The sequence below is a fragment of the Taudactylus pleione genome, unplaced genomic scaffold (genome assembly GCF_031769625.1).
Source record: "Taudactylus pleione unplaced genomic scaffold, aTauple2 ptg000053l, whole genome shotgun sequence".
In the NCBI taxonomy this organism is placed as follows: Eukaryota; Metazoa; Chordata; class Amphibia; order Anura; family Myobatrachidae; genus Taudactylus; species Taudactylus pleione.
This window is the reverse complement of record NW_028284455.1, coordinates 25960094-25979654: the sequence shown is the minus strand read 5'-3', so window position 1 is coordinate 25979654 and position 19561 is coordinate 25960094.

Below are 19561 nucleotides of genomic sequence, written 5' to 3'. Positions count from 1 at the left end.
CCGGCTGGCTTGACCGTTAAAGGGTGCTGTAACCCCCAAAGTACACTCCAGTCCAAACCAAAAAAAAAATAATTTTCTGTGTTTGTGAATTGTGTGCGCAGTAGCCGCACGTGCATCAACAAAGTAGTGCCAAGCGTGCGCCTGTGTCATAAGTAAAGGGCCGGCTGGCTTGACCATTAAAGGGTGCTGTAACCCCCAAAGTACACTCCAGTCCAAACCAAAAAAAAAATTATTTTCTGTGTTTGTGAATTGTGTGCGCAGTAGCCGCACGTGCATCAACAAAGTAGTGCCAAGCGTGCGCCTGTGTCATAAGTAAAGGGCCGGCTGGCTTGACCATTAAAGGGTGCTGTAACCCCCGAAAGTACACTCCAGTCCAAACCAAAAAAAAAATTATTTTCTGTGTTTGTGAATTGTGTGCGCAGTAGCCGCACGTGCATCAACAAAGTAGTGCCAAGCGTGCGCCTGTGTCATAAGTAAAGGGCCGGCTGGCTTGACCGTTAAGGGTGCTGTAACCACCGAAAGTACACTCCAGTCCAAACCAAAAAAAAAATTATTTTCTGTGTTTGTGAATTGTGTGCGCAGTAGCCGCACGTGCATCAACAAAGTAGTGCCAAGCGTGCGCCTGTGTCATAAGTAAAGGGCCGGCTGGCTTGACCGTTAAGGGTGCTGTAACCCCCGAAAGTACACTCCAGTCCAAACCAAAAAAAAATTATTTTCTGTGTTTGTGAATTGTGTGCGCAGTAGCCGCACATGCATCAACAAAGTAGTGCCAAGCGTGCGCCTGTGTCATAAGTAAAGGGCCGGCTGGCTTGACCGTTAAAGGGTGCTGTAACCCCCAAAGTACACTCCAGTCCAAACCAAAAAAAAAATTATTTTCTGTATTTGTGAATTGTGTGCGCAGTAGCCGCACGTGCATCAACAAAGTAGTGCCAAGCGTGCGCCTGTGTCATAAGTAAAGGGCCGGCTGGCTTGACCGTTAAAGGGTGCTGTAACCCCCAAAGTACACTCCAGTCCAAACCAAAAAAAAAAATATTTTCTGTGTTTGTGAATTGTGTGCGCAGTAGCCGCACGTGCATCAACAAAGTAGTGCCAATCGTGCGCCTGTGTCATAAGTAAAGGGCCGGCTGGCTTGACCATTAAAGGGTGCTGTAACCCCCAAAGTACACTCCAGTCCAAACCAAAAAAAAAAATTATTTTCTGTGTTTAGCCGCACGTATATATCAAATCGATATAACATAAATGGAGGACCAAACTTTCTCCGATAAAAATAAAATAGAGAAAGATCAAGAACCACTTCCTCCTAGTGCTGAAGCTGCTGCCACTAGTCATGATATAGACGATAACATGCCATCAACGTCGTCTGCCAAGGCCGATGCCCAATGTCATAGTAGAGGGCACATACAATCCCAAATGGCAAAGTTCAGGAAAATGACCTTGAAAAAAACATTTAAATCAGCTGAAGAGAAACGTAAACTTGCCAATATGCCATTTACGACACGAAGTGGCAAGGAACGGCTAAGGTCGATCCCTAGTATGTTCATGACTAGTGGTTCAGCTTCACATGACGATGGAAGCCCTCCTCCCACTAAAAAAATAAAAAGAGTTAAGCTGGCAAAAGCACAGCGAAGAACTGTGCTTTCTAAGAAGATATCACAAATCCCCAAGGAGAGTCCAAGTGTGGTGGTGGTTGCGATGCCTGACCTTCCCAGCACTGGACCGGAAGAGGTGGCTCTTTCCACCATTTGCACGCCCCCTGCAAGTGCTGAAAGGAGCACCCACAGTCCACTTGCTGATATGCAAATTGAAGATGTCACTGTTGAAGTACAACAGGATGAGGATACTGGTGTAGCTGGCGCTGAGGAGGAAGTTGGCAAGGAGGATTCTGATGGTGATGTGGTTTGTTTAAATCAGGCTCCGGGGGAGACAGTTGTTGTCAGTGGGATGAAAAAGCCCATCACGGTCATGCCTGGGCAGAAGACCAAACATTCCACCTCTTTGGTCTGGCAATATTTCTATCCAAATCCGGACAACAACTGTCTTGCCATACGTACCATATGTAAAGGTGGAATAAGTAGGGGTAGGGACGTTAACCACCTAGGAACATCCTCCCTTATACGGCACCTGCAGCGCGTTCATAAAAAGTTACTGTCAAGTTCAGAAACTTTGGCTAAGACCATAAGCAGTCCAGGGACACCTAAATCCCGTTGTCCTGTTGTATCCAAGCGCCTGCAAACCACACCGTCAACTCCCTCCTCGTCAATTTCCTCCTTAGTCAGGATCGGAAGTAGTCCTGCAGGCCATGTCACTGGCATGACTGACTCTCCTATCCGGGATTCCTCCGGAGGATCCTGCATTGCTACGCCTACTGCTGCCGCTGCTGCTGTTGCTGCTGCTGGGAGTCGTTCATCATCCCAGAGAGGAAGTAGGAACACCACTACTTTTACTAAACAATTGACCCTCCAACAGTCCTTAGCGAGGAGGATGAAGTACGACAGCAGTCATCCTGAAGCAAAACGTAGAACTGAGGCCTTGACTGCTATGTTGGTGTTAGACGTGCATCCGGTATCCGCCATTAGTGCAGTGGGATTTAGACAATTGATGGAGGTAGTGTGTCCCCGGTTCCAAATCCCATCTAGATTCCACTTCACTAGGCAGGCGATACCGAGACTGTACAGAAACGTCAGAAAAAGTGTCCTCAGTGTCCTGAAAAATGCCATTGTACACAATGTCCACTTAACCACGGACATGTGGACAAGTGGAACAGGGCAGACTAAGGACTATATGACTGTGACAGCCCACTGGGTAGATGTATCACCTTACGCAGCAACAGCAGCAGCGTCACCAGTAGCAGCTTCTCAGAAACGCCAGCTCGTTACAAGGCAGGCTATGCTGTGTATCACCGGTTTCAGTAAGAGGCACACCGCCGACAACCTCTTAGAGAAACTGAGGGAAATCATCGCCCAGTGGCTTACCCCACTTAGACTCTCCTGGGGATTTGTGATATCTGACAACGCCACCAATATTGTGCGGGCATTACATCTGGGCAAATTCCAGCACGTCCCATGTTTTGCTCACACAATAAACTTGGTGGTGCAGAATTTTCTGAAAAGCGACAGGGGCGTGCAGGAGACGCTTTGGGTGGCCCGAAAAATTTCTGGCCACTTTCGCCATTCAGCGACTGCATGCCGAAGACTGGAGCGCCAGCAAACACTCTTGAACCTGCCCCGCCATCACCTGAAGCAAGAGGTTGTGACGCGGTGGAACTCAACCCTCTATATGCTTCAGAGGATGGAGGAGCAGCAAAAGGCCATACAAGGACAATTCCATCTTGCACCTCTTTTTTTTCTTTGCATTATGTACAGTTTGGGGCCTAGTTTTTCTAACTGCCATCCTGTCTGCCACTGCAGTGTCACGCCTAGATGGGTCACGTGTTTGTGCCGCCCACTCGTGTCGCTTAGCATAGTCATCCAGCTACCTCTGTGCAACCTTTTGGACATAAAAGCACTATTGTGAGGTGTGAGGTGTTCAGAATAGACTGGAAATGAGTGGAAATTAAGGTTATTGAGGTTAATAATAGCATAGGAGTAGAAAAACCTACAAATTCTGTGATTTTAGCTGTTTTTATGCTTTTTTTAAAAAAAATACAGGTCCAAAACACAAAACCCAGAACCCAAAACACGGAAGGGTGGTTTTGGCAAAACCAATCCAGATCCAAAACACGAAGAAAGATCCAGATCCAAAACCAAAACACAAAACACGAAAAGTGGCCGGTGCACACCCCTAATATATATATTTATTAACACACACAGGAGAGGGTAGAGATGTAAACTGCAAGAGGGTGGAGGTGGGGACAGAGAGTACATAAGTGTAGGCTAAACACAGGACATGCTACTAGAAACAGAAATAGATATACATTAGTACAGGATGATTGCAGGGTAACAGGACAGGTTATCAGAGACAGTATAGGGTGCTGAGAGATGGCTGGAGGTGTGAGTTTTTCAAGGAGTCAGATTAAATATAAGGCTGAAAAAATCTCCGTAAAAATGTAAACACCTCCCCCCCCCAAGTCTCTTGTCCCCTCTCCCTCCCATCATAGTGCCTGTAACAAATCACTATTTCAACATGCAGGCCAGAGTGACGTCACCAGCACCGACTTCCGCTGTGAAATCCTGTCCTTAACAGCGCTGCCGGAGGAATCCCAACTAGCTGCATCAGTCTGGGCTCTCTCCGGCCCGGGCGGTACAGCTGTCAGCAGTCCAGCCAAGGCCGCCCAGCTGCACCGCTGCTAGTTCAACTTCCTCCTATTGTGGTATTGGCTGCTGCGAGTGCGGCTCTTTCCTCCTTGCAGGTGGGATCATGTGACCTCACGTCACGGCATGCCCGTTGAGTGAGCAGCCCTGAATGTCAGTAGGCAGAGCTGCTTCCTAGCAAGGCTGCAGCATTATAGATTTAAAAGAAGAAAAAAAAAAAAAGCGGTTGATCTGGGGGATGTGGCTGGGGGCCAGTGACAGTGTGTGGGGGCCCTCTATGTGTGGGGGCCCCAGGACGACCGCCCCTGTCGCCCTCCCTATAATCCGGCCCTGAAAACAGCCACCAAACCGGAGGACCGTTGTGGTTTGATAGACTGGGGTAACTAAAGTAGATCAGTTAAGGGAAATGGAGAAACCAAGTTCTTTTCCAAGCAGACCCACATTTTCGTGAACAAACCAATCTCCTACTTGACTCAGTAAACATGCAAATTGGTAGGAATGTAAATCTGGAAATGCTAACCCACCTTCCAATTTAGGAAGTGACAATATTCTTCTAGCCAATCTAGTTTTTTTAGTTTTACAAACATATTTAATAAATACTGCATTTAATTTTTTCAATAAATATTTTGGAACCAGAACAGGAAATGTCTAACTAAATAAAGCAGCTTATGGAAGAATGACCATTTTCAATGCAGCTATATGCCCCATCCATGAGACCTCGTGCATCATCCAGTCCTTTAACAGCAAATATATTGAGGAAAACAAGGGAACGTAGTTGCAGGGAATTAAGTTGGCAACTCTTGGTGTAATCTGAAACCCTAAGCATTTAAGACTTCTGTCCTGCCAAACATAGGAATATGCAGTTCTTAGCTTAGTCAATAGACTTGGGGTGAAATTAATCGGAAGAGCCTCTGATTTAGAGGTATTTAATTTATAATAAGAGACTAGAGAGCATTGTTTTAATACTGCATGTAGATATGGGGTCAGTAAGAGTTAGCAGTACGTAATATGCAAACACACAAATTGTGTGACTCATACTGAAGAACACTGGGCCCTGAATAGCTGCTTTAGATCAGATAGTTCTATGGCAATCACGAAAATTAAGAGAGACAAAGGGCAACCTTGATGGGTGCCATTAGATATAGAGAACCCAGATGAGAGTATACCATTAACAAATAAACTAGCTGATGGAGTTGAGTACAAGACCATTATAGAGGTTAAGGCTCTATTACAAATTCCAAATCGTCTCAGTACTGCAGTCAGGTATCCCCAGTGAAGCCTATCGAATGCCTTCTCTGCATCTAAAGAAAGCAACAACAATGGTTTCCCTGTAGTTGAGAAGGCCTCCATCAGGTCTATAACTTGCCTAGTATTGTCTGGGGATTGCCGGCCCAGATCGAAACCAATCTGGTCCTGATGAATTAGGGAAATGAGGTTTAATAGAGTTTAACATCAGAATTTAATAATACTATTGGACGATAATTAGAGATCAAAGTAGAGTTTAGGGAAAGCTACTATCCTCGCTTCCAACATTTCTTTGGGGAACAAACCCAGCTCCGAGACCTCATTGAAAAGTCGAACCAAAATAGGGGTTAGCCTATCCTTAAACTCTTTATAAAATGTATTAATATATCTGCCAGGACCAGGGACCTTGTCTAATGTTAAAGAGTCAATTGCCACACCCACTTCCTCTGCTGACAATGATTCTTCTATAGACTGAGCAGATGTGTCATCCAACGAAGGTAACTGTATAGTATTTAGAAATTTAGCAATACCCCTCGGAGTGGGTTGTGGTACTTGAGGATTTTTTACCAAATTATAAAATTTAGAGTAGTAATCTGTGAAAGCATTTGCCATTTCCAGAGGATCAGTTACTTTAGTCCCTACAGTATTAAAAACCGCCTGAATCCTCTCCCTTGCCAATTTCCCCCTCAGCTTCTGCGCTAATAATCTCCCAGCCCTATTGCCATAAACATAGAATTTTTGTTTCAATTCAAAAATAGTTTTATGAACCTCCTTTAGAGCTAATACAGGGCCGCAACTAGGGGGGGGCTGGAGGTGCACGTGCACCGGGTGAGCCGCTGTACCTGGTGCCAGTGACCTCCAGCCCGGCGCTGCAGAGAGGCTCCAAGCCGGACGTCCGCTGGTAATATTTATTACCAGCGGGCGCCCGGCTCCTTCTCTGCAGCGATGCGGTGTAGCCGGAGCCGGAGGCTGGAGTTCTCTCCCGAACTCCAGCTTCCGGCTCTCCCCACGGGCACTATGGGGGAGACGTCATGACATCTCCCCTATAGTTCCAAGGACCAGCCGGCGGACCGGACGCGACACTGGATGCAGGAGCGGGGTTCAAGGTAAGTATTTTTTTTTTTAATAAGCTGCACTACAGGGGCATTATTATGGGGGCAGGGGCATTACCACAGGGGCATTACTATGGGGGCATAGGCAATAAGGGGCATTACTAATGGGGCATGAGCACTACAGGGGCATTACTATTGGGGCATGGGTACTACAGGGGCATTACCACAGGGGCATTACTGTGGGGGCATGAGCACTACAGGGGCATTACTGTAAGGGCACTACAGGGATATTACTATGGGGGCATGGGCAATACGGGGGCATTACTATGAGAGCATGGGCACTACAGGGGCATTACTATGAAAGCATGGGCACTACAGGGGCATTAATATGGGAGCATGGGCACTACAGGGGCATTACTGTATGGTGGGCACTACAGGGGCATTACTATGGGGGTATTAACATATGGGCATTACTATGGGGGCATTACAATATGGGCACTACTGCAGGGGGAATTACATGGGGGGCGCCAAATTACTGTCTTGCCCCTGATGACAAAAATCCTAGTTTCGGCCCTGGCTAATACGTTCCATTCCGGACCTTAAGAAGTTTGCTATATAATTTACCATTGAGAGGAGAATCTTTATGTCTAGATTCCAGATCTGCCAACTTAAGTTCCAGGTCCATTTGATGTTTAATTACGACCTTCTTAAGTCGTGCTGCCAACTGAATCGCGGAACCTCACACAACCGTTTTTAAGGAGCACCAGAATGTAAACAACAATGTGTTTGTTGGTCTGTAAATACATTGTAAGTGTCTGAGAAATATTTGTTTAGCTTCTATGGGGCATATTCAATTGGGTGTGAGAATAGCAAAAAACCCGCACCTGCGAGATTTTTCCAGCAGGTGCGAGTTTTTTGCTATTCAATTAGGTGCATGTTTTGTTTTTTTTTTCATGCCAGGAGGTTTTTTTTCTCGCACCTCCAGAGCAAGCATGATTTTTCCTAAAATCGTTATATTAGGAAAAATCCGTGGGACTTGCTCTGGCACCCCAGCGGTACCCCCCCCTTAGGACTAATTAAGCAATTGAAAGTTTCCAATTAACTTAATTAGTCCTTAATTACTCACCTTTTGAAGTGCTATCTTCTTCATCCAGCATCAGGAGCTGGCTTTTCTGCAGCAGGATGAGTATGTCAGTGTGTGTGTGGTGCTTGTAAGTGTGTGAGTGAGTGTGTGCATGAGTGTGTGTGTGTGAACCCCAGTCTTTGCGTGGCCCCCCCGGAATGGGTGCTGGGAGAACTATATCTCCCAGCAGCCCTTGCCCCTCCCACCAGACCCTGGAGCCTCCCACTCCCAGCAGCCCCCTCTCTAGTAAGAAGACAGAGGGGAAGCCACCAGGAGCCGCTTAGACCACAGGAGACCCCCGGCCAGGTAAGCAAAGATTTTTTTTTTTGTAATTTATGAGACGCAGGGTTTTCAGAGCTGAAAACCCCACTACCACTATTTTTTAAATTGAATACCATGGGTAGTGGGAGCATGCATACCCATGGTATTCCTAAATTGGGTGTGAGGGGCGCAAGGTTTTTGCCTCTCTAAACCTCGCACCCAATTGTATATGCCCCTAAGTCATTTAATATATAATCACCAAGACGACAGGGTCTGTCAGGTGCTTTAATTAAACCTGCATCCCAAAACAAGATAAGAGCTGAATGATCAGACCATGTTATAGGCAGGATAGAAGTCTTCTTATTTGATGCAACGTCCATTTGTCAGCAAGAGTTAAATCTCTCCACGAATAGGTGCGGTGTACATGTGAATAAAATGTATTATCTCTGGATGAGGGATGTTTTGCCCTCCAAATATCATATAGGTCATACTCAAGTAAAATTCGGCTGAACATATGAGAATGATCTCTGACCGTTTGAGGACGTAATTTGCAAGTAGGGATAGATTTGTCCATAGCCAGATATAGGACCATATTAAAGTCCCCTAAGAGGATAACTGATCCTTTACAATATTTTTGGAGGATGGTAAAAAAATTTCTACAAAATAAAATTTGTTTGCTATTCGGGGCATAAATAGCAATCGTAACAACCTGATCCTAGAGTTTCCCGATCAGTATAAGAAAACAGCCAATAGGATCAGGAATTTGTTTATCCAATACAAAATTACATGTGTGTGAAAATAAGAGGGCACACCAGCCTTTTTCTGAGGGCTGTTAGACCTATAACAATGATGATAACAACAATCAAAAAATCTAGGGGGGGGGGGAAGAGTTAATAAAATGTGTTTCCTGAACCGCAACTATATGCGCCTTATTCTTGAAAAAATATTTCAGAGCAAGTCGCCTTTTATTAGGTGAATTTAAACCTTTAATATTTAAAGACAGTAATTTAACCATTGCAGAAAGTAAAACCAGTGATCTGAGCACATATGGACTTGGAGAAATATAATAAAACAATATACTTTGTACCCAATCCGGGAAAATAAAAATAGGGCACTCTGAAGTTTTTGTCCAAATTATGTGATGTTGTCCAAATCCATCCAGTGGAAGACCCAGAACAGGCTCCCTGGGTCAAAGTTCTCCCCAGCGCACTCCGCCGTGAGGTCCAACTGGGAACCCACCACTCCATTAAGCAACCCAGACCAACCCTCTGTGAAGTTTTCATCCAGATCAATCCAGTGGAAGGCCCAGAACAGACTCCCCAGGTCAAAGTTCTGCCAGCGTGCACCAACAGGAGATCCAACCAGGACCTGAACCCCTTAGTGTGTCTTCTGGGATCCAATGTTACCGCTCTGTTAAGTTTTCATCCAAATCCATCCAATGGAAGGCTCAGAACAGGCTCCCCGGGTCAAAGTTCTGTCCACCGTACACCAACATGAGATCCGTCCAAGACCCTAACCCCCTTAAAACCTGGCCAGGATCCAACTGGACCATCTCGCATTGGTTTCATCCAAATCAGTGCAGGGGTGTCTGAATGCATTACTTTACAGACAAACAAACAGACCAATGAATTTTATATATAAGATTAGGGCTATGTTTGGTTGTTGTTGAGATGGAGACACTGATTATGAAGCATTCTGAGCTTCACTGGATAATATTAAGGTGATTGGCACAAATGTGCCTCTTACCATGTTCTCAGCAGGCAGTTTGCTTCGTAATGCGAAGATACTTTAGGGGCAGCCTGTATAGAGGAGAGGCTAGATGTAATACCCTTCCTTTATTATATCTCTTAAAGGGGGTTGCAATGTAATGGAGCATTAACACTTGCCTGTCACATTCAGCAGGGACTACCATAAGATTATTCTATTACAGTTTGATATGACTAACATTTAATTCAGTTGAAGATTACACTGACACAGTAACCATCTTTCAGCTCCTAGGATACCTCCAACCAATCCTGGGACTATCGATTTTTAAGAGAAATGGTTTTTAAATTGGTGGGATTGTCCTACATGGATCCCACCTGTAGAAGTATCTGCCGCTAATTGTCCACCCACTTAAACTTGTAGATTCCTTTATCTCCCTTGTTCTGCCTCCTGCCATTGACTCTCCCTTTGGTCACAAGATATCAGGAAAAATTGATTTAAACTGTCATCTCGGTGACCACAAGCCAAATTTCTTCTGATTGGCGATGCCCATCTCCTCTGTCCAAGCAAGCAATCATCAATAGAATCTGACATGTATACCAGATGGAGTATATGACAAGTATCTTGCATAATGCCTCAAAATCCTCCAATAAAGCCTGGGAGCCTTGGACCTTATATTTTGGTGTGTATCAAACACAGCTTGTGAAGTGAGTTAGGAGCTGATTGGTTAGTACTTTATCTCCATTCACTTTATCTCTCACCAAGGCTTAGTACTGTACATCTCCCCCTTACAGACATGGAAACTTACAGATGAAGGTAATACAAAATACTCTATATTCTTTGTGACTGCAGCAGTATGTAAGTATTTGTAGTTCTTGTTATTATTTCAATGGGAGCAAACTTGTAGCAGTTCATTTATTTCATTAAGTCTACTTTCTTACTTGCAGTCTGTCTTGCAATGCATTGGAAACTTGTTTAATCAATAGCTCAAGCCCATTCCAGGTAGCATTATGCAAGGAGAACTTAATGAATGCTTGCACAGGGACTAATTATTCACAGAAGCAATACCATTAACATTTCTGCAAACAGAAACAGCAACTTGTACAAGTGGCCCAGCATACATATTCCACCAGGTTTTTACAAACCTTACCAGCACTATATACCTTCTCTTCAATAACTTTATATTGGGTACATTTAGGTACATTTGTTGCTTTTAATTAATTTGTTATGCTACATTAAACTTTGTTAATTATATTCTCTTTTATTCCATGATCACCAGGCATTGAAAGAATGCTTGTGATAATATTGTATTTTCCAGGGTCAATGAGGAAACATTGTGGCTTTAGATTCATATTATTATTTAATTTATGAAATCTTACATTGTTCCTACCGAAATTTCCAATAACAAAAATGTATACTGGCAATTATATAATAGGTTCTGGTTGTTAGTGCAGAGGTCATTACCATCTGTGGTTGCAGTCCTTTATGAACAGGTAAGGATGTATCATATTCACATACACCTATGCTTAAAGGATTCCCAATGAAAATTAAAAAAACAAATATCACTAGTTTGTTTACATCATTTGCTATAAATGACTCTCACATCATAATCATCTATAGTACTTTTTTTGGTTCTTCACTTCCCTTTGCTAAACCATTCACATCAGCTTCCGAGCTGTTAATATGCAAATCCAGCTCTAATTTCTTACAGTATATTTGCAGTCTGTACAAGGATATGTCAATTAAAGTAATATCTAGTAGCCTGTCATAATCCTTACCTGGGGTAAGGTTATTTTGCTTTCCAAATTAACGCTCTTGTGCTCATTGCAATGAGATATGCCAATCCTGTAAGGTCATTAGGATTCTTAAGCATTGTATGCACCTAAACCTAGGTTGGTTCATACCCGAAAGTTTAGGCAACATTGGACAGTCATAAATGCAGATTCACTTGAATGGCTGCATTCAGATTTGCCTCAACACAGTATTGTATATAAGTGTGTATAAATGTTCACAAAAGTGCCCACAGATATCACATACACACCAACATAACAGAAACTGCACTGCTTGCACCAAATAAATCAATTGATGTTAGAAGCAAATAAATTTAATATAAGAAAAACATATAACATATGAAGATATATTCTGTGCAATAATTGATACTTGGATACAAAGTACATGGTTATGAATCTAAAGACAAACTATTATTACTACAGTACTTTCAGTTTTTATGCTTGCCAGATATAATATAAAGTTTTATATACTGTGTGATTTATGTTATATGTTTTTGTCAAATTACATTTGTAATTTGTTTCTAAAATCAATTTATTTACTGCATTTTCTGTTATGTTGGTGTGTGTGTGTGTGTGGACACTTTAGTGAACATTTATACACATTTATATACATTGTATATAAATTGATAATGGTAAGGTTCTTATCCATTCTTACTATTGAGAATTGTTTGCATATAAATTGCTTGTCTTTGTTTATACAGTATAATTTTTCTTAAAATCCAATTTAGAAAATGCATTTTGGTGCATTCCATCAAGAAAATAACAATTCATACAAAAGAGTATGCAACTACACACTGAAACTGTGATTCACAATCAGCTGCTCTATAATATTATAAGAATGGCATAGAAATGATCACAGATTACAGGAAACTGTAATAATATGGCAACTGTAATAAATAGCTTTGCCATAATACTAAGACCCATGTGTGGTTAATGCCTGCTAATAAGAATACCACTTCCAAAAATAGTATTAGTAATATTAGAAATGTCATTTGAAAACAAAACTAATTTATATATTGTTATGTACAGTAGTGTTTCACAAAATGTCACTGATATGAGAGGGTGAATGAAATTGTATTAATGTACATCAACCTATGCAAAAAAAAAAGACAAATAAAAACAATACAAAAATACAACTAATTCCTTTACTACAAATAATCAATGTACAGTACTGATAATAATTTATTAAACTTAGCAGTTTAGGTGCTGATGAACACTATGATTACGTGTGTGCTATTCATTCACTTTTGTTTAGGTCGATGACATTGTGTATGATATATTATTTGGTGAATATTGTGGGTGAATTAGAGCAACCTGTTTTTCCACATAATGCTTTCCATTCCCCTGTCCTCGATTTACAGCCACTCTTACCGCTGAATAGGTTTGACTGGTTGGGTCCTTCTACTTGGTCAGGTGTCTGTACTGTTTAACTATGACGTACCTTAAATCAAGAATGCAATGTTTCCATGGTGTCTCTTCTCTTCTGTTCATGGGTGAAGGGAATATGAAGGATATATAAATCCTTTCAGGATATGGGACATTTGGAATCTTTCCCCAAATAGTAACACCTACAGTTTTTGTATTGGATCAACCTGTGTTTTAGGTAGACCCTTGAAGAGCACTTTGAATCTTGAAGTGATGTCCAAAAAAACCACTAACAACTGTACAATGGGCCTGAGTCAGAATTGTACGTTAAGTCGATGTTCACGCAGTTGCGCGATTGTTGTCCGACTGCGCATGCATCACAGCCGCAATGCTTTCGAGTGGCGATAGATTTGCAAATACACCAGCCCAGAAGAGTTATTAGCAAGTCATTGATAGGCAGGGGCCAGTTTGTGGTAGACAACAGTGAGTGGGGAGAAAAACATGGGCGTGTCACTGCCAACTGCAATCCTGTACGCAGGAACATGACTACTGTGCCTCAGTTACTGTGGCCATTCTGAGTGATCCTAGGCTCACTCAGGAAGTCCATGTTTACCTGATCTGTGTCCGATGCCGCGTATGTGTACACAGTTGCAGACAGCTGCGATGGTTCCGGTGGGAATCTCAGTACAAGTGTCACCCACTGTTGCATTATCATATCTTCGCATATCCACAGCTGCTGCAGCATTACTGTACAACTCTGATCAGGCCAGTGTCCTTGTAATTAAAGAAGCAGCCGTTTAATAAATAACATCTCACATTACATTTGGTTTTTGTTTTGTTTTTTTATATTTTTTTATTGAAAGCTTCATAAAATAAAACAAAAGTTTAAACTTAACATCCACTGTAAAACAAAAAGCCCCAAGATTGGAGAATAGATTGACACTTGTGCCCTATCACATATTAAACAACCTACACAAACCACACCCTTTAGAAACTGACACTTAGTAGACAATTATGGCATTAAAATTGTGTTCCTTTAACCCTCTTCATTGTGATTTAAATTCATAATCCACACTATGTTAGTAAGTATCATAGCCCAAATGTAATATGTAAGTACTGTATGCAGTGGTATGATCTGTAACATTAGTAACATAAATATGGTCATATATTGTGCAGTGCCCCAAATTTTGTCTCAGAACTGAAATATTTGAGTTTAATGTCAATGAATGTAATTTTTATTTTTTACACATAATCTTAGGTTGTAAAAGCAAAATGACTATGAACTTTGTAAAGGTAAAACAGGCAATTCCAAAAACATAATTAAGCAAGATGAAGAATTTATGAATACTAAACAACCAAAATAGTATGGAACCCTCAATCCAGCTATAATTATAGACTTGATTGCTTATTTTGACCAAAGAACAATAAAGTACTTCCAGAGATATGCCCAAAAAGCAGATAATACTGAATTTCAGGAGCCGGGAAGTGTTGAGAATTTTTTTTTTTATATTCTAGACGGAAGAGACTTTTAAGGATTTGAGATAATTGCCTGTTTACGAAAGAAAATAATTTCCGTTTTGAGGTCCCATTTAAAAATGTATAAAAAAATGAAACAGGATTTCTCTTTCCAACTACACCATAATCCTTGTTAATAAATCCCAACAGCTACACACATTTAAATATATTTTGTTTCTCATTTTATTTATATTTAAAATAAAATAAAATCAATAAGTAAAATTATTGAAAACATTTTCCATCTGTGCCCATTATTGTATGTATGCATAACCTACAGTCTTTCCTTTAAGAACTACAAAACAATATGAATTTGGCGGGACATTTCCAATTTGTGGGCCTTAAAAAGGGTGGCGTTCTGCCCACAACATGGTGTTTCTAGGTAGATAGGAGAGGGGGTGGCTAGTGGGGCGTCTTATTTTGTCCCAATTTCCACATGTCTAAGATGCAGATTCATTTCTGAGTTATGTTACTGTACATTTTATGGTGTGCACATCACCCTTATATACAGTAACCCAACATCATGTATTTTCATGTGTACCCTTATAGGGGTGCAAAGGCAAAATAAGTTATGCTGAGAGTATGCTGGTGTTATTGCTGTTCACACACTGTTCCACAGGCACCACTCCAACATCACATAAAACTGAGAATTGAATAAACTTCTAAATGTTGGGAAGTATGACCTTATTAACTGTGTACAGCCCCTGAGAACAGATTTGTACAGTATGACATGAAACAAAAATCAATATGCAAACAAGATTCCATAGAACTGCCTTTTACATTTCAGAATCAGTGTACTGATCATTTCTGAACCAATTATATTTGCCTACTCTCCTGAAATGTCTGGGATGCTAGGCCACCCTATAGGTAGTTTGTAGGGTCTTTATGGTGACTAAACCAATCGTGGCATTGTGAGGGAGGTCACGCCCCCTTAGGAAAAAAACCTATTTGCAGCGCTGCTGCACGCTGAGGAAGAGGTTGCTGTGAGCCCCTCAGCCCAGCGCAAATCCAGGGGGGCACGATCAGTGTGGTCTCTCCCCCCACAGGCAGCGAGCAATCTCCCTGGTCTCCCACTGCAGCCCAGCACACAACAGCGTGTGCTGAGCTGCTGACAAGTGTGGGGGGGTAATTAGTTACCGCTCCCCCCCTCTCGGCGCCCCTGTTTGTGATACATAACAAAATTTACAATGGCCATGAGAAAGCAGCATTGAGGGTACCCACAATTTGTTTAAAGCGTATTCCCCATTTTTACACCGTGAAGACAGCCACATTGTGGACATCTTCAAGAATTAGCATATTAATTGCTTGGTATGAAATTACCCTATTTGTATTTTTGCACTCCCAGGGTCATGTGCAACATAGAAACAAATTATTAATACCAAAGATAAATACCAAGTAACCTACCTACAGTATTCTGCACATTTAAGTCTGATTGTACAGGAAGTATATGTGTTCAATTGTATACCAATATTTAACAGGGCAACATAACTTTTTCAAATATCCTGAAATATCCTGACAGTATGTAAACTTGATGCAGTGCTTTCCAAAGTACTGACCTGTGTGATTAAAGAAGGAATAAAGCATCACCCACTGTAGATTATTACAGAATTTAGAAGTCACTGTGGAATTATGTGACCATACAAAGGTCAACTCCTTTTGAATAGGTCATGAAAATCTGAGGGATTGTGTTATTCCTTATACACACATTTTATTAATAGGTGCAGAAGTCAAGACAACAGAAATCATTGATTATAGTATAAGCAATGGAATCAAAATCCACATAAAGTTTACAGGAGTTTGTACCTATATCAATATCACTAGTAGTATAATGATTCAAATCCTTACTTATGGTAATGAATATATATATATATATATATATATATAAATTGTATATACTATATATATAAATTGTATATAACATATATATATATATATATATATATATATAATTTTCAGTTTACATATTGGATGTTTATTAAAACTGCTCTTTCCAACTAATTTCATTTAATTTATCCAGTCATACTTACCAGGCTTAGCATGTTCCATGAGAGCTGGTTACTACTTCTACAATGTTATTTCACACTATTATTTAATGGTCAGAATTCTATATTGTTTAACAAAACTTTCACATTTGAATTAGTAAAGAGAAAAAGTAACGTAGATTAAGGATCACAGAGCAGAAATTGTACTGATGAGCATCTTGTTTGACCTGCTACGGATCATACACATCACTTTCACTCTTTAAGCAAGCTGTGCTTCATTGTGATTTTGATGGGCTGAATTGAATACTACATCAAGCTTGTGAGGAGTATTAGCAAACAAGACCATGATAGAATGACTAGCAATTTGGCTGAGCAAATATTGCTAAAAGGTTCCAACTCTCCAAAGTAAATATTATCTCAATTAGACTAAAAAATCTAAAATAAAGAATCTATTCTGTGAGCTTCTAAATATATCACGTTAATATGGCTAAGTATTTTTTAACACTTTTTGAATGTAGAAAAAGGTTTAAACATACTATAATGTTAGCAACTTTTTAAACATGTCAGTTTTTAATTATTGTAGGTAATCTGAGTTTTATCAAAACTTTGCTTTCTATTAACATTATACTTATAAACACAAATTTGCGGACATGGTCTTTCTGGATCACACAGTAATAATATATTCTGGAATGTTAATTATAAGGACATTTGATTAAGTTATTTAAGCCAGTGTAATATATAATACATGTACAATATTAACAGGTATAACATTATTTATCAGAAAACCTGTTATCCAGAATGTCTCGAACGCTAGAAGGTAATAAAGGGATCACTATGATTGTAGACATTGTCACTGCCGATTATTTCACTACATTCCCTCTGATTATTTCTCACACAAAGAGAAACTGAAAATATCATCATAATAAATACAAAAAAAGCCATATACAATCTGATATGCAGTTTGTCACTCTCCAGCTATGGATAAACTACAAATTCAGGTGTATTATGCTAAAATATAAACCCATAGCTGTGCCCAATGAATGTGATATATTTTTAATTAAATACATTTTTATTCCCAGCACTTTAGGCAGGTACAGGACATTAATGCTACACAAACTTCCATGTGGATTTAATTATCAACCAAATGTAAGAATTATTAATTTAACTAATAGGGTACTGCTTATACCAGCCATGCTACATTAAAAGATGCAATGGGTCTGTGAGATTTCTGAGCTTTTTAAGAGTCAAGGTACTGTTTGCTACAATGAACTGCATTACTTTGATTTGACACTGGGTGCAAACACACAAATGATGAAAAACGAGATTGATCAGTTAGCAATAGTTGTTACAACTACAAATACCCCAAAAAAACAATCTATACTTATATTTTGACATCACAAACATAAAAATATGATAAAGAATTTTATACACAAGTCAAATGTGCAACAGGTCCTTAAAAAGGGATCCGGTCAAACTACTGACAATCAGGATACTGGCACTTAGAATGCCAGCACCAGAATCCCAACGCCTGTCAGAAACCCGATGCCGGAATCCCAACGGTAAGTACTGGGGTTAGGGTTAGTCACTAGGGGGAGGGTTAGGCACTAAGGGGGGAGGGTTATATTTAGGGTGTGGGGTAGGGGAGGTTAGGTTTTGGCACTAGGGGGAGGTTAGGCTTAAGCACCGGGGAGGAAGGGTTAGGGTGTGGGGAGGGTTAGATTACTGACCGACAAATGTCGGTATCCTATCTCTGTTGGGAAACCGGCGTCGGAATTCTGACTGACAGGATCCTGAGCACCAGCATCCTGTACCAAACCCCCTCAAAGACATTACCATATGCAATCAGTTTTAAAAATGTGTCAAACTGCAGGCAATTATCTTTTTAAGTATGTTTTGTATGTAATATTTACAAATAAATAGACATTGCAAAGCACTGAAAAAATTAAGTTACAAGTCATGGAAGTTCTACTTGAGAATTGCAATAATAAAGTCCAATTAAATGGCGCTTCAGGATGGTGTAATTGATTAATTAAATGTACTTTCCTTCTTTACTAATCTGAAATATTTTCCAATATTTAAATACCTGAATGATATTTTAATTGTTAAGATTTGTACTTTATTAACATTGGTTCCTTGGGGAGTTTTAATAACATAACGATTGTAAGTATAAACATATCTAGACAATAATAATCATCAAAATAATTATTTTTAAAATCCGTGTATTAACATTTCCATCAACAATAATGCAATTTCACACATTTATTTTGTTTTGAAAATAGTAATTCTTAGATTAACAAACTTTACTGTATATTTTTTACTCTTCCGTCTAGAATGTTAAAAAAAAAATGTATCACCATTACTGATTTTCTTTCATAGGCTCCTGTACCCCGGGTAATGATATTGTAAAAAAAAAAAATAATAGCCTACAGTCATCCCACAGGTTTTATGAAGGTGCTGCTAGTCTTCAGCAAAATACATTTATTTAAATAAAGCTTTTTACTATGCATCTCTGCAATTACATAGCAATTGTTTTACTAACAAAACCAATATTATAAAAAATGAATCCATGTTCATACATATACTGTAAAAATAAGGAAAAATGGGTAAAAAAATTAATTAATAAATACATGCCAGTAAAATGCTGTTTTGTTTGTTGTGTATTACAAAATATCCTTATCAAATCTGTATAGCCATTAACATAAATCTTACTTTCCAAAATATGGAAGCTTATTTATTAGCATTATGTAAACAATGCAGATGTGGTTCAATCTACTACAATGAATGAGACATTGCAGTAATTCAAGCTTATATTGGGTTGGCTGGTAGGTTGCAACACTCTTTGCATGCCCACACACGGCCTGATCCTGCCGATAAACAAGGGAGTTGAGTGCCAAGATTATCATTCAATTTATTTGGCCAAATTGGATGTTCAAAGTGAATGTAAGCTGAGCACTGACACAAACCAATAGCATTCATCGCCTGACTGCATTTCCTGCCATACCTTCCAGTGACCTATTCATTATCGGGCACACATGTTATGTTTGGACTACAAAAATGATTACATTATTGAGCATGTCTATACTGTAAATGTGGTAGAAACATAACTGCTACTGGCCTGTGATTTCTGTTGCCTTCCGAGCACATTAACAGGCCCTAGTGATACCATAAGTAATTCAGCAGAGTCAATTCCTCATGACCTTGATTACCCAGATTGTGGCTTAACTGTCCTCCTTTTGAAGTATTCATGAACAAGACATTTCATTAGTTTACTAGGCTA